The sequence below is a fragment of the Punica granatum genome, chromosome 2, assembly GCF_007655135.1.
Source record: "Punica granatum isolate Tunisia-2019 chromosome 2, ASM765513v2, whole genome shotgun sequence".
Lineage (NCBI taxonomy): Eukaryota > Viridiplantae > Streptophyta > Magnoliopsida > Myrtales > Lythraceae > Punica > Punica granatum.
The window spans coordinates 25746571-25761511 of record NC_045128.1 but is presented as its reverse complement, the minus strand read 5'-3'; positions in this window follow the sequence as shown (position 1 = coordinate 25761511).

The following is a 14941-nucleotide window of genomic DNA, read 5'->3' as shown; positions in this document are numbered from 1 at the left end:
TCCAAGTTGTATGTCATTCCGGCCTGAGTTGGTATGTCAACTGGAGAAATGCCGTATGATATGTGTTGTGTCTGCCTGCATTGCAGGCTTGAAGGACTTGGCTGTGACGGTGGTGAGCGAATGCATTTTTTGTTTTCATATGTTGAAGAAGCACGAACACGGTTTTGTTTCTATGCCACTACCTAGCAATGCGTGTCGTGGTCGGTCAGTTGCAGTTTGAGTTCTATAGCATGAGGCATGTACTTGTGCATGGATGGAAAGGATGTTTAGAAACTCAAGCATATTATTTTTGGTAGTCCCTCGGGCAAGTTTTCCAGACTTGCACTGACGGTATACCAGAGGAAGAAAGGGCACAAAAAAAAGCACGGCCGTCAAATGTTAAAGAGATTTTGAGTGCGTTTGGATTTAGAGTTGAGTTGAGTTGAGTTTTGATTTTAATTGATTTGTAATGAATATATTGTTGAATTATGAGAAAAAGTGTGAAAAATAATAAATAATTGAGAGAAAGTAATGATTAAGTAATGATTGTGTTGTTGAATTATGAAAAAATAATAAATAGTTGAGAGAATTTAATATTAAAAATTGAATTGAATTGTTAAAAAATTTTAAAAAATGAAAAAAAAAATAATGATTGTGATGTTGAATTGAAGATAAGTGGAGTTGAGTTGAGTTGAGTTAAAAAATTTTCAAAAAACAAACACACCCAAAAGGGTAAATTTGGTATTTCTTATAGTTCCTATTGATTTATATTTGTTGTCGATAAAAAAGCAACTAATAAAATATTGAAAAATTCAGGGTAGTTAACATCGGGGTGTTACCTCCAATGTCTAATGGAGATTGGAGTAAAGCATATGGCGTTAATTATCTCTTCAAAAGGCAAATGGCGTAATTTATTCAAATCCTAAACTACGGCGTCTTGTACTTCTCCCATGAAACAATTATGATATTTTACAATTTCTCCGGTCTTCAGATTTTGCAGAACTTCAGTTCTGAAATACCCTCTCCACGATATTAGTAAACCTCTTGGACAACCACACACCATTTTACACAGATGGTGCGCTTTTGAGATACAAAAGTTGTTTTATATATTAAAGGGTAAACTCCCTCTATAGTTTATAAAGGGTAAATAACATCACATGTCATAATTTTTTTTTTGTTTTTCACCAATATAGAATTTTTTTTTCACCGCGCGTCATGTCGTCAATATTCCGTAAAACAAAAAGACCGAATGGCGACGTGGCTTGATTTTTTGGGACCAACTTGAAGCACGTCACCCGAGTAGGACCCACTCCCTTGTCTCTCCTCAAAAGAGTGATTGCCATTGAGTAGGCGGAGGAGTGACCAGAGGATGCAATGAGCTAGAAAAAGGCCGGAACAGAGCCGGTAGCGGAGAGGGAGCTGCGAATAAGAGAGAGAAAGCAAATGTAGGTCGAGAGTGAGATCGAGAGAAGAGAAAAAGGAAGTCGAGGTGCGACTTAGCTCGGTTTAGGAGGAGACAAGCTCAGGGACACGGCTGAGGAAGGGGTGGAGGGCGAGTCCGGTCTGAGCTCCACGGAAGACCCACTAGTGATCCCCATTCTCGAATCACCATAGCATCTCCCCCTGATGAGCTACCCCCCACCCCCACCCCCCCCTAGCTCCAAAAGCAGAGCTCAAGAGCTCACAGAAATGGCAGAATTCACATAGCTCAACGGTAGCAGCAATAAGGTGCCCCTGCCTACGACATCCATATCGCCTTCTCTGAAGCTTTGTCGGAGCACACTCAATCAAGTCCTCTATGGCTTCGATTCGAAGCCCAGTTTTGTACCAACTTTGAGTGAGGCAGCAGGATGTTAGAATGATCGATATGTTATTATAATAGATGTATGTATACATACACACCTCTGTGATATCTGTGGTACCAGTGCCATAAAAGTCAACAAAGCTCGAGTATTTATCATCCAGAGGGTTCACAGGTTAGGATTTTTGTTAGTTCGTCCTCCTAATTCCCAGCTTCTCTGATTGATTCATCATCTGCAGCCTCACCTTCTTTCTTCCTGTCGGAGTTGCATAAGATAAAGTGCATCAGAGCTGCTGCATTATTCTAGCTGTGTTAGTTGATTTGTTAGTCATGTGTTAGTAGTTGTTTGTTTTCCTAAGTTGCTGTTTTCAAGGGATTTGTTAGCATTTATTTAGGTGTTCTGTTTTTGCACGTTAGGTGCAGTTACTGTTTTGCTTTGTTTAAGTTTTCAATTGGTGTCTTTGAGTATGTAACTGAAAACATTCGTATGAATGAGAAGCTGAAGTTATTTCCTTTTTCTCTCATCTGCACTCTTTTCTCTTCTTAACTGAGTTGCTGATTTTCTGTGAGGATTATACAAAGTGAGTTTGGTTGTTCTTAGCATAAAAGATCTGACAGTGGTATTAGAGCTGCAATTGATCTTAAGGGGCTATGGGTTGCTTGATCAAGAGTCATTGCATCCATTGAAGGTCCGGAGAAGATGGAAGCAGGTTCAAGCAGTTTCCCTAGTATGGCGCCACCTATGTTTGATGGAGAGAACTACCAAGCATGGGTAGTGAAGATGATTGCTTACATGGAAGGGTGTGATCTATGGAAGATTAGTGATTAGAGAATGACTCAGACTCCACTTCATGAGAACCCGACCATGAATCAGATCAAATACTACAAAGAGATGACAACCAGGAAGGCTAAGGTAAAGTCCTGTCTTTTTGCAACAGTCTCGCCAACAATATTCACAAGGATAATGAGGTATGGATCTGCTAAAGCTATTTGGGACTTTCTTAAGTCTGAATATGAAATAGATTAGAGAGTGAGAGGAATGAAAGTGCTGAACCTCTTGAGGGAGTTTGAGAGGCAACAAATGGATGAGACAAAAACTATAAAGGAGTATGCATATCGGCTGATTGACATAGTCAACAAGCTAAGGTGCTTGGGATGGATCTAAATGATGAGAGAATTGTGCAGAAAATATTGGTTTCTCTTCCTGAGAAATTTGAGGCTGCTATAGCTTCTCTCGAGAATACAAAGGATTTGTCAAGAATAAAGCTGGCAGAACTGCTCAGTGCATTGTAGGCACAAGAGCAAAGAAGGATGATAAGGATAAGAGAGCCTTTAGAAGGAGCATTGCAGGCCAAATTGCAGTTGAATACTGTAGGCAAAGGGAAGAAATGGAACCAACGAAAAGGAGATAGTGCAAGTTTCAAAGTAGTAGCAAGATTAGAAGGTTCCAGTACTCAAGACCAAAGCAAGAAGGGAAAGTAGGTCTCTTGCAAGCATTGTGGGAAAACGAACCATCCCCACTGCAAGTGCTGGAGAAAACCAAATGTAAAGTGCATAAAGTGTCACAAAATGGACCATATTGACATATTCTGCAGCGACAAGAACACACAGTAACAAATTGAAGTTAAAGCAGCACAAGAAGTAAAGCATTTGTTTGTTGCATCTTGTTATGTTTCAAGCATTACAGCTAGTGGTTGGCTTGTGAATAGTGGTTGCACAAACCACATGACCAGCGACAAAAGCCTGTTCAAGGAGTTTGATGGTTCAGTCTATATAAAGGTGAGGATTGACATTGGAGACTACATTGCTGTGAAAGGAAGAGAGATTGTGGTAATTGAGGGTTATACTAGTGCCAAGCTTATCACTGGTGTGCTCTATGTGCCTGAGATAGACCAAAACTTGTTAAGTGTTAGTCAGCTTGTTGAAAAAGGGGTATAAGGTAATGTTTGAAATTGAAGGAAAGGAGTGCTTGATTTCTGATGCCAGTGGCCAAGAGCTGTTTAAGATACCTATGCAGAACAAATGTTTCTCTTTCAATCCTTTGGAAGAGAAGCAAGTTGCTTTCAAAACACAAGTTGATGCTGTAGAAGTTTGACACAAGAAGTTAAGTCATTTTCACAATAAGGTTTGGTGTATACGTAGAAGAATGAATTGGCTGAGGGTCTGCCAGTCCTGGAGGAGCAGAATTCAGCCTGCAGAGCTTGTCTACTCGGCAAGCAAGCAAGACTTTCATTCAAAGGAACAGGCTGGAGAGCTACTGAGAAGCTTAAATTGCTGCTCACAAATGTGTGTACTCCTATGTTAGAACCTTCCCTAAATTGAAGCAGGCACTTTATCGTTTTCATTGATGACTTTACTAGAATGTGTTGGATTTATTTCTTAAAAGCCAAGTCAGAAGTTGCTGAAGTGTTCATGGAGTTTATGAGCTGGATTGAGAATCGATGTGATAGAAGGATCAAGGTGCTCAGATTAGACAATGGTACTCAGTATACTTCAAGCAGGTTTAAGAGTCTTTGTGATGAAGCAGGCATAGAACATTAATTCACCGCTCGATATTCTCCACAGCAAAATGGAGTAAGTGAGACAAGAATAGAGCCGTAGTGGAGATGGCAACGTGTCTTATGCAAAAGAAGGAAATGCCTCAAAGGTTCTAGGTGAAGGCAGCAAACACAACTGTCTTTTTGCTCAATGGACTGCCCACCAAAGCTTTGGAGAAGAAGACACCCTATGAGGCTTGGCACGATGTGAAGCTATCTGTGAAAAACTTAAAGGTATTTGGTTATGTATGCTACACACATGTACCTCAGGAAAAGAGAAGAAAGTTGGATCAGAAATATGAGCCTGGTGTGTTTGTGGGATATAGTCTGCAGTTTAAGGCCTATAGGGTATCTCAACCTCAAGCTAAGAATGTGATAGTTAGCAGAGATGTCACGTTCTTGGAAGAGGAAAGTGGAGCTGGAAAGAAGGCAATAAGGGAGAGAAGATTACAAGTCAGCGGTATTGGCCACTACAACTGTTAAGAGAGGAAGTGGTGGAGATAGATGATACTGTTGATGATTATCCAGTGAGGGACACCGGACCATTGGTTGAGATATATCAAAGATGTAATGTTACAGTACTCGAGCCATCATGCTTTGAAGATGCCGAGATAGATCAGAAGTGGATGGCTACAATGAAGGAGGAGTTGGGTATGATAGAAAAGAATCAGACCTTGGACTGGTTGACAGACCTCAGGACAAGAATGTCATATGAGTGAAATGGGTGTACAGGACCAAATTAAATTCTGATGGTTCTGTCAACAAGTACAAGGCCAGGCTTATGGTAAAGGGTTATGCACAAATTTAGGGAGTGGATTACTCAGAGACCTTTGCTTCTGTGACTAGACTCGACACCATCAGATTATTACTTGCAGTTGCAGCAGAAAGGGCTGGAAAGTATACCAATTGGATGTTAAGTTTGCATTCCTTAATGGTGTACTTGAGGAAGAAATATATGTTGAGCAACCTGAAGGTTTTTGGGTCAAGAATTAGGAAGACAAGGTGTATAAGTTGAAGAAAGCACTGTATGGTTTGAAGCAAGCTCCTAGAGCCTGGTATAGTAAGATGGACGAGTATATGAGGAACTTGGGCTTCCAAAGAAGCTTGAGTGAATTTACTCTTTATGTGAAGAGAGTTGGCGGTAGTGAGATTATCATCTCTTTGTATGTGGATGATCTACTTGTGATAGGCAATGATGAAGATCTAATCAAAGGGTTGAAGCAAATCTGATGAAGGTTTTTGACATGATAAACCTTGGAGAAATGGCTTATTTTCTAGACATGGAGATAAAGCAGACTCGACTTGAAATTTTTATCTCTTCAAAGAAGGTATTTGAAAGAGATTCTAAAGAGATTTAACATGAAGGAGTGCAGAAATGTGAAGACTCCCATGTGTTACAAAGAGCAGTTGCAGAAAGAGGATGGAACAGAACCAGCTGATGCAACATAGTATAGAAGTTTGGTCGGTTATCTCATGTACTTAACAATGACCAGACCAGACATTCTTTATGTGGCGAGTGTTTTGTCGAGATTCTTAAACTATGTAAAAGAATCTCACATGGCAGTTGCAAAGAGGGTTCTGAGATATCTGAAAGGGACATCTTCTTATGGAATCAAGTTCAAGAAGAGTAAGGAGCTTTGCTATTTGGTTTCTTAGATAGTGATTGGGCAGGATGTGCATATGACATGAAGAGTACTTCTGGATATTGCTTTAGTCTCGGTTCAACTTGCTTTTCCTAGTGTTCAAAGAAGTAGGAAACTGTTGCTCAATCTACCGCTGAAGCTGAGTTTATAGCAGCAACAACAATAGCAAATCAAGCACTTTGGCTAAGGAAGCTGATGCAGGATCTGCATTTAAGTTCAAAGGAAGGAACTAAAGTGTACATGGACAATCAAGCCACTTTAGCAATCTCTCATAATTCTGTTTTTCATGGAAGGACTAAGTACTTTAAGGTGAAGTAAGAGAAGTGCAACAAAACTGTGAAGTAAAGCTTGTGTACTGCAAAACTGATGATCAACTTGCAGATATCTTTACTAAGTCCTTTCATGTTGAGAGATTTGAGTTTCTAAGGGAGAAGATTGGTGTGTGCAGCAGCAACTGATCTAAGGAGGAGTATTGGAGTTGCATTAGAGCTGCTGCATTATTCTAGCTTTGTTGGCTGATTTGTTAGTCATGTGTCAGTAGTTGTTTGTTTTGCTAAGTTGTTGTTTTTAAGGGATCTGTTAGCATTTGTTTAGGTGTTCTGTTTTTGCACGTTAGGAGCAGTTACCGTCTTGCTTTGTTTAAGTTTTCAACTGGTGTCTTTGGGTATGTAACTGAAAACATTCGTATGAATGAGAAACTAAAGTCATTTCCTTTTTCCCTCATCTGCACTCTTTTCTTTTCTTAACTGAGTTATGCTGATTTTCTGTGAGGATTATACAAAGTGAGTTTGGTTGTTCTTAGCATAAAATAACTGACACTTTCTTTATTATCTCTTCTAGGGATTGTTTTTCCATCGCTAGCAAATGAGAAAGTTTAGCTTTTAATGGGGTTTGTTGGTTTTGCCTTTTGGTGTGCATGTGTTAAGCTTTGTGCAGCTGAATTGGGTTGTCTAAAGCTCAAAGCTTCTCGGAGCACCACTAAGGAAGGGGAGGAGGGTGAGAAGGTGATAGGAGGCCCTGCTTCATGAAGTGGAAGCAGGTGGAGTAGCGGCCGACTAGAAGGAAGAACGGGATGAGGGTGAGAAAGTGATGGGGGGAGTGGCTCCATGAAAAGGAAGTAGATGAAGGTGGCCCCTTTCCCTGTTGTGACGGTTTCTTTTAGAGGAGGGAGAAAGGAGTGGGTCCCGCCTAGGTGACATATGCGTCCAAATATGCAAGTTTATCCTAAAAATCAAGCCACCTCAACATTTCGTCTAATTTTTTTCACAGAATGTTGACGGCATGACACGCGGTGAAAATAAAAATAAAATTATGTGCCATCTCATGAAAATATTTGGATATGTGAGTCGAATTGAAAATAAAACAAAAAGAAAATTGTGACATGTAGTGTTACTTACCCTTTGTAAAATGGCAAAGATACTCCTCATTTCAAGATTACCTCTTATCACGTGTCGGTTGTGTGCAGTTTCGTGACATGGGATCTGCTAGTTCCACGGGGCTAACGGAAGCGTAAAAGGAACAGAAATTCAAAAATTTTCTACCCGTGAAACTAATCCCAAGACCTACTAGAAGAATAAGAGTAAATAAAAGCGTACCTGGAATATTTAAAATTGTCGACCGAGCGTCCCACGCGTGACGCCTCTACTGGAATCCACACCGACTTTGTCGACGAGTCTTCGAGATCGGCGGTGCTAGCGGCCAACACTCGAAAGAAACACCGATGCGACACTCGAAATTTTCAGACTTATGGACCTAATTTGAATTGAACAATTCAATTCAAATTATTTATATATATATATATATATGTTCACATATATAAAGCATACACACATGTATATACGTATATGCTTATGCATGCATATATATATCACATATATATATCCACACACTGTCACATATATATTTTAATCCTTTGAGCTATATATATCTATATATATAGAGCTTGGGGGGGACGAATTTCATGTCCCTGACCGGTGTGGGACAAAGTGAAATAAGGATCCCAATTGTGTATGTATATATATATAGTCTGTCATTCATTGCCCCCCTTTTTATAAGAGAAAGAGCGGGTGACGAAAACGTAAACTCCACTGATCTATATATCTCTATATATTTTACATACATACACATTGTATCGTGTATCAATGATGTCCATTAATCTAATAAATCGAATACAATTAATCGACAAATTTAATCTCATTAAATATCCGATTAATCGGTCGCACCATAAATCATCTAATCTTTATTAGACGATTTTATTGTTCAAAATATTCCGTCGATTTAGTCGTGTGTGACCCTGTAGGTTCCCAATTACGTTGACAGTAATATCAAAATCTCTATTTCAATATTACAAATAGTGAGCGGCATTTAGCAATGCATCACTGTTACTCAAGTAATTGAAAAGTCAATTTCTCGACGAACCTTGTGACCTATATTACCGTGTAATATAATCCATTGTCCTCTATATCTCTATTGAGCTCAAGGCATGGTCGATGACATCCTTGTATGGCTCAATATCTCTCTTTCTTGGTTTACCGGGTAAGTCTATCAGAACAAATGACCTCGATATCATTATATCGACTCATTTGGGTATGCATACACTTTTAGACTTAACCACCAAGTGGCCGTGAGATATCGCTCCGTCCCGTTCGTAGGAGGGACAAATCCTATCTTGGTCACTCACATTCTTTTCCATGCTTTGTGGCATACCCAATAACTATCTTTATAACCAGCCCGTTACGGTGGCGTTTGACAGTATCAAAATATACGACATTACACGTAGGAATCCATGGTGACCTCAAGTCAAAGGACCATTATACTATAGTCACTTTGAGATATGCTAATGACAGTCACGTAACAACCCATGTAGCAATCTCATGGCGGGTCAGTCCAATACACATTACTCTTAATGTAGACATGTGGTGTGATTTGATATCTCCATATCCATGACCTATGAGACTTGGTCATCAATCAACACCCACACTAGTGTAACCGTATTATCGTTGTCCTAATTAACGATATACTTTGACTATGGACATTTAGTAATAATGTTCGGTAATTATAGGATCTCACAATCAAGTCACACTTGATGCCTATTGAACATATTATTCCAAGGACATTATTGTGTAAAATCATATTTAGCGCAATCTACACAATAACAGAAATGCCTCGTATTATAATGAAATACATGTCATATTACGGAACTGATGATAGATTGCCTCTAGGGCATACACCTATTCCTAACAATCTCCCACTTGCACTAGAGCCAATCTGGCATATGTCTAATGCCAATAGATCTAGTGTGAGCCTCGTGCTTGCGATGCACAAGAGGCTTCGTAAGTGGATCTGCGAGATTCTCATCTGTTGGTATTCTGCATATCTTCACATCTCCTCTGTCGATGATCTCGCGAATAAGATGGAAGCGCCTGAGTATATGTTTGGATCGCTGGTGAGACCTGGGTTCCTTAGCTTGCGCAATGGCTCCATTGTTGTCACAATAGAGATCCACTGGGTCTGCAATGCTAGGAACCACAGCAAGTTCTGTCACGAACTTCTTGATCCAAACGGCCTCTTTTGCAGCGTTAGAGGCAGCAATATACTCGGCCTCTGTGGTAGAGTCGGCTACTGTCTCCTGTTTGGAACTCTTCCAACTCACAGCACCTCCATTCAGGCAGAACATATACCCTGACTGCGATCTACTGTCGTCCTTATCGGTCTGGAAGCTAGCATTGGTGTAACCTCTTACAACGAGTTCTTCTTTGCCTCCATATACCAAAAACATCTCCTTAGTCCTTCGTAAGTACTTAAGGATGTTCTTTATTGCGATCCAGTGTCTCTCACCTGGATCTGATTGGTATCGACTCGTCATACTCAAAGCGTACGAGACATCGGATCGAGTGCATAACATAGCATACATGATGGATCCAATAGCCGACGCATATGGAATCCTATTCATGCGGTCCCTCTCCTCTCGAGTAGAAGGACTCTGAGCCTTCGAAAGGCTTATGCCATGTAACATAGGCAGCGACCCTTTCTTAGAATCCTGCATGCTAAAACGCCGAAGCACTTTATCTATGTATGCACTCTGACTTAGGCCAAGCAGTCTCCTGGATCTATCTCTATAGATCCTAATACCTAGCACGTAGGTAGCTTCGCCTAAGTCCTTCATAGAGAAACACCTTCCCAACCAAGTCTTTACAGACTGTAGGGAAGGAATGTCATTCCCTATCAGAAGTATGTCATCTATATATAACACCAGGAAGATTACTGTGCTCCCACTAACCTTCTTGTAAACACAGGGTTCATCTTCATTCTTGATGAAACCAAACTCTTTGATTGCATCATCAAAACGAAGATTCCAGCTCCTAGAAGCTTGCTTCAGCCCATAAATAGACCGTTGTAGCTTACAAACCTTTCCGGCACTATGTGGATCGACAAAACCTTAGGTTGTGTCATATACACATCCTCGAGGAGCTTCCCGTTCAGGAAAGCAGTTTTGACATCCATTGCCAGATCTCATAATCATAATAAGCTGCAATTGCAAGCAAGATCCTTATGGATTTAAGCATAGCCACCGGGGAAAAATTTCGTCATAGTCAACACCCATAAACTTGTCTGAAACCTTTTGCCACAAGTCGGCCCTTAAAGGTAATCACATTACCGTCCATGTCAGTCTTCTTCTTGAAGACCCACTTACACCCAATGGGTTTTGCCCCTTCAGGTGGATCAACCAAAGTCCATACTTGGTTAGTGTACATGGACTCCATCTCAGATCTCATGGCCTCCAGCCATTTCTCAGAGTCAGGGCCTATAACGGCTTCCGCATAGGTTGTAGGCTCATCATTATCTATGAGCAATACATCATTGTCTTGAGTCACGAGAAATCCATATCTCTCGGGCTCATGACGTATCCTACTAGACCTACGAGACTCCTGTGTCACCTGTGCAGAAGATTGTGCCACAACACCTTGTGGTACTTGTTCTGCAACCTCACCCGTCGACTGGTCAATGTTATTTTGTGGTAAAACTTCCCCAAGTTCTAATTTCCTCCCACTAGTTCCTTTGAAGAGAAACTCTTTCTCAAGGAATACCGCAGTTCGAGCAACAAAACACTTTACCCTCGATGGGATTATAGAAATAGTATCCTCGAGTTTCCTTAGGATACCCCACAAAGTAACATTTGTCCGATTTAGGACCAAGCTTATCCGAAGACAATCTCTTCACATAAGCTTTGCAACCCCATATCTTTAGAAAAGACATCTTGGGACGCTTCCCATACCACATCTCATATGGTGTCCTTTCAACTGATTTCGACGGAGCATTGTTTAATATGAGAGCAGCTGTCTGTAGAGCATATCCCCAGAAGGAGTCAGGTAAGTTTGCATGACTCATCAAAGATCGAACCATATCTAATAAAGTTCGATTCCTCCTTTCAGCTACACCATTCCACTGTGGTGTTCCAGGTGGAGTCAGTTGAGATAAAATTCCACACTGTTTAAGATAGTCAGCGAACTCATAGCTCAAATATTCACCTCATCGATCTGATCGAAGAACTTTAATGTTCTTACCCAACTGATTCTCCACTTCATTCTTAAATCCTTGAACTTTTCAAAGGATTCAGATTTGTGTTTCATCAAATACACATATCCAAATCTACTGAAATCATCAGTAAATGTAATGAAGTAGAGATACCCACCTCTAGCAAGCTTGTTCACTAGTCCACATACATCGGTATGTATGAGAGCCAGATGATCACTAGCTCGCTCACCTTTTCTGGTAAAAGGGGCCTTAGTCATTTTCCCCATTAAGCAAGGTTCGCATGTCTCGATCGATTCTAAATCAAACGAGTCCAGTAATCCATCCTTATGGAGTCTAGAGATGCGATTCTCGCTAATATGGCCTAAACGACAATGCCAGAGGTAAGTCGGGTTCGAATCATTAGATTTGAGCCGTTTGGTTTCCACATTATAAATAGGCGTATCTAGATCAAGAACATACAGACCATTACTTAAATGTGCACTGCCATAATATACATCATTTATGTACATAGAACAACACTTGTTCTTGATGTTGAAACAAAATCCCTTCTTGTCCAAACAAGAAACAGATATTATGTTCTACTAATAGCAGGTACATAATAACAGTTAGTCTAAGATCTAATACTAGCCCTGTAGGCAAAACTAGGTGATAAGTCCCTACAGTTAATGTAGCAACCTTTGCTCCATTTCCAACTCGTAGGTCCACCTCGCCCTTTGCCAACGATCTACTGTCTTTTAGGTCCTGCATATTTCCACAAATATGAGCACCACACCCGGTATCTAATACCCAAGATGTAGAAGTAGTAGATACATTGATCTCTATAACATGGATACCTGAAGTGGAAGTCTCACTTCCCTTCTTCTTCTTCTTCAACTCCTCCAAGTATACCTTACAATTCCACTTCCAATGTCCAGTGTTGCCACAATGGAAGCAGTAATCATTCTTCGTCACCTTGGCTTTAGGTTTCAACAACGCACCCAGTCATACTTGGATGCACCTTTAGCCTTCTTGCCTTTACTCTTGCCCTTGCCCTTTCTTTTGGTCCTCTGGACCATTAGAACGGACGTCCCCTTGCTGATATCATGCTAAGCTGTTCTCAACATGTTAAGCAGTTCAGGCAATGGTTTATTGTAGTCATTCATATTATAGCTCATGATGAACTGACTAGAACTGCTGGGCAGCGACTGTAGGACTAAATCTGTGGCCAACTCTTGACCCAGAGGAAATCCCAGTCTTCCCAGAGTCTCGACGTACCCAATCATCTTGAGTACATGAAGACCCACCGGGCTACCCTCGGTCAACCTTGCCTGAAAAAGTGCTTTAGAGATCTCGAATCTCTCATGTCGGGCCTGCTCTTGATAGAGCTGCCTGAGATGCACAATCATATCGTACGCCTTCATGTTCTCGTGTTGCTTCTGAAGCTCCGAGTCCATGGTGACTAACATGAGACATCCGACGTTTACGGCATCATCATGATGCTTACTATAAGCATCTTTCTCAGCTTGGGGGGGCATCGTCAGGTGGTGGCGCAAGAAGAGGTTGCTCTAAGACATATAATTTCTTTTCTTGGGTGAGAACAATTCTCAAGTTTCGATACCAACCAAGAGATTATTCCCTGACAGTTTGTCCTTATCAAGGACAGATCGCAAACAGAAAATACTAGAAGTGCTCCTTGCCATGGTAACTACCACAGAAATATGCAAAATAAGTATTACGACACAACAATATTTAATGAGGACTTTATTAAATATTGCTCCCACTATTTATATCAAATCAATGACCCTCACCATTGATTCAGAGAATATCATTCTCATAGTAGCTCAAGATCCATATCTCACCAAGCTCTGAGTCAGCGAGGGCTGATTCACCCAGAACTGGCTATTTAGGTAGGGAACTCACTTTCCCAATTGCATCACATGCAACTCTTGATTAGTTGGGTGAATAACTCCTTATTCAAATCTATCTTATAGATCGATGCCCAACTACATGCCTCTGAACTCCTAATCCTATTAGGCTTGCTCAGTTAAGTCCGACCCACTGGTAAATACCACATCTTACTAGGATAGATGAGGCATCCTGCGAAGGCAAGGTCTACACACTCATCGATCTTGGTCTTGACGAGCGTTACACGGTGGAAGAATATGGACTTAATATTTTGAGGGATTTTATTAACATTTAATCGATCTCACCATACACTATTATGTAACCATTACATAATAGTCCACACGTATAACTATTATACTAACACAACTAGCACATAGTCCAAGTCTAACAGTCATGCACCGCAAATATCAAACATAATCACACCAGTACCAAGCATAAAATCATATTTTATGCTATTATCTACTCAGATTCTAACTAGCTAGGATCTGATACCAATTGTTAGTTCCACGGGGCCAACGGAAGCGTAAAAGGAACGGAAATTCAAAAATTTTCTACCCGTGAAACTAATCCCAAGACCTACTAGAAGAATAAGAGTAAATAAAGCGTACCTGGAATATTTAAAATTGTCGACCGAGCGTCCCACGTGTGACGCCTCTACTGGAATTCACACCGACTTTGTCGACGAGTCTTCGAGATCGGCGGTGCTAGCGGCCAACAATCGAAAGAAACACCGATGCGACACTCGAAATTTTCAGACTTATGGACCTAATTTGAATTGAACAATTCAATTCAAATTATTTATATATATATATATGTTCACATATATAAAAGCATACACACATGTATATACGTATATGCTTATGCATGCAATATATATCACATATATATATCCACACATTGTCACATATATATTTTAATCCTTTGAGCTATATATATCTATATATATAGAGCTTGGGGGGAACGAATTTCATGTCCCTTCCCTACCGGTGTGGGACAAAGTGAAATAAGGATCCCAATTGTGTATGTATATATATATAGTCTGTCATTCATTGCCCCCCTTTTTATAAGAGAAAGAGCGGTGACGAAAACGTAAACTCCACCGATCTATATATCTCTATATATTTTACATACATACACATTGTATCGTGTATCAATGATGTCCATTAATCTAATAAATCGAATACAATTAATCGACAAATTTAATCTCATTAAATATCCGATTAATCGGTCGCACCATAAATCATCTAATCTTTATTAGACGATTTTATTGTTTCAAAATATCCCGTCGATTTAGTCGTTGTGTGTGACCCTGTAGGTTCCCAATTACGTTGACAGTAAATATCAAATCTCTATTTCAATATTACAAACAGTGAGCGGCATCGAGCAATGCATCACTGTTACTCAAGTAATCGGAAAGTCAATTTCTCGACGAACCTCGTGACCTATATTACCGTGTAATATAATCCATTGTCCTCTATATCTCTATTGAGCCCAAGGCATGGTCGATGACATCCTTGTATGGCTCAATATCTCTCTTTCTTGGTTTACCGGTAAGTCTATCA